Below are 2,447 nucleotides of genomic sequence, written 5' to 3' on the forward strand. Positions count from 1 at the left end.
GTAGATAAGGCTAGCACTGAGAGATAAAAGAAACAATGGGATGGATTCCACTGATTGATGAATGGAAAGAGATATTTGCCTTTACAAATAAACTGTAGGGCTGCTGATAAATGAAATTGGATATCGAAAGATGAAAGAAGCAACGGGGGGAAAACTATGAATTCTATAAGAATTAAAAATGAAAAGGGTGGGTTATACATTAGAGGGGAATTTCAGGTATCAGGCGTTCCGGGAAGTCTGTGCCTCTCAAGTACCTCAGCCAATGGGGAAAGAGAGAGGGAAATGCGGCCGGGAAAATAGGATAAAAAGGAGGCTGCGTCCTCCAAAAATTTGAGAGATCGCAGGGGAATGTCCCATGGCCTCTCTCTTTATTCGAATAAAGCAAAAAGGACTCCTCTGTCTCCTTTTTGGACATAAACCTCTGGTGTTTGTGGATTAATTTTCCTGACATAGGTGACCCGGGAGGGGGACCTCGCCCCCAATATCTTGGGCTGTCCTGGCAGGGTTTTTTTGAAAGGGTGAGGGATATTTGGAGCTCACCCGAAGTATCTTTAGTTCTCCCTGTTTCTTCTTTTCGGGACGCGGCGGGCAGAGCGGTGTTTGCATCTTGCAGGGCTCCAAAGCTGTCCCGAAATCCCCTTTTGGGGGATCCTGCGGGGTCCCCGGGTGGTTTTTTGGGGATGTCTGGGTGGTGGCTGCAGACAGAGCCCCGGCGGTGGGTGGGGGATGGAGGTCCCCGGAACCCCGTGGCGATCGCCCGGGACTGGCAGGGCGAGGGGAGCAGCCTTGAGGGGGGGAAAGCGAAAAGGGGAGAGCCCCGGGAGTGCCGGAGCCTGAAATGGGGGCCTGGAGAGGGGGGACCCCGAGAGCCGGGAGTGAGGGGAGCCCGGAGAAGAGATGAGCCTGGAGACGGGGAACCCCTGGGACACCAACGTGGGGACCCCAAAGCCTCCCAGGGCTCTGGCCACGCCAGGGGCTACAGGGACACGAGGCCGGGGCTGCTCCGGGCCGCTTCCAGGCTGTCCCTCTGCTCTTGGGTGCCGGGGGTGGCCCTTTGTGACACGGGCGTGTGTCAGGGCCCTCGGTGATGCGGGACATTGTGGTGCTGTCATGAATGAGAGCGTTTGAGATCGCTTAAAAATCGGTGACAAGGGCATGAGCAAAAGTCAGATTTAATATTAAGCAACAAAGTACAATAAGTTTGTTGGCAAGACTCACTCTACTGCCTACAGGACAGGTGAGGCACAACAAGACAAGAACAACACCAAATAAAATCCATGCAATCAGAACAGAAATTAACGGGGAACTCCCTAGGGGAGTGTGGGTGGGTGTGTGCTGTGTTTAGGTGCATGCAGGGATTAAAAGGAACACGGCCTAAAAACTTAACAACTTAAAAAAAAACTTAAAAAAGAACTTAAACAACTCTTTAACTTCTACCTTAATTTGTAACTTAACTTATACCTTAGGCCTAGCAATTCAACAGACAAACAACACCGAACTTATACCTAACTTAACTGATAACATGAACAATTCCACAGAGCAATAATACTTAACAGCCTTTAAGCTAACTTACAGCTATAACTTCCAAGTTGTACTTAGCAACTTAATACAAAAACAACCCTGATTACTTACATTTAAGAACTTAGCAAAACACTTAGCATTTAACAGCATTTAAGTATGTTCATAACTATAACTGAACCTTGCTTCCAGGCATAACTTAGATATCCAAGGTACTTCCACATCTAGGAAATCTGTATTTCTCCCAGATTTGCTATAGCATATGTGCAGGGGCACACACACAGACAGGAACAGTCAGTGCAAGCAATTCCCCCCAGAGCTCAGTGAAATCCTCCCTTCAGATGTTTTTGCATCTCCCACTGGCCGAAGGATGGGGCCTTGAGCAGTGAGGGTATGGGCCCAGGACACGTCGTGTTTCAGTGATCCTCCAGGCACAGCAAAGCCGAGGGTTTGCTGGCTCTGAGGCCACTCAGAGGGAGACTGCTGGTCACAGCCCACGGTGGCCCAGGAGAGCTCAAAGGTCTCCTTTTGGATTTCTGTTGATAGAGAGTGGGCTCCAGTCATAACCATGTTTCATCCTGGCCGCAGTTTGGGTGGGACTTTATCTAGAAGTGGGGGAATGCATCCCCACACTGGAATCTCAGGGGTGCCCATGGCCTGGGTGACGCTGGCCCGATGCCAGGCACCCACCAAAGCCACTCTGATCCTGCTCCTCCAGCTGCAAGGCAAGAGAAAGTTTAACCAGGAACTCCAGGATCAGATTAAGACAAGGAGAGCAAACACACAAAACAGCAAAACGGGTGTAACAGACCCAGCCTGGGCACAGCGAGGGAATTTATTCCCAATCAAATCATAGTAACAGAAGGAAAAGAGAGAGAAATCTCTCCAACAATTTCCCCCCACCCAATGGGGTTCACCAGGACCACGGA

This window comes from Sturnus vulgaris, unplaced genomic scaffold (assembly GCF_052056855.1).
Source record: "Sturnus vulgaris isolate bStuVul1 unplaced genomic scaffold, bStuVul1.hap1 Scaffold_195, whole genome shotgun sequence".
In the NCBI taxonomy this organism is placed as follows: domain Eukaryota; kingdom Metazoa; phylum Chordata; class Aves; order Passeriformes; family Sturnidae; genus Sturnus; species Sturnus vulgaris.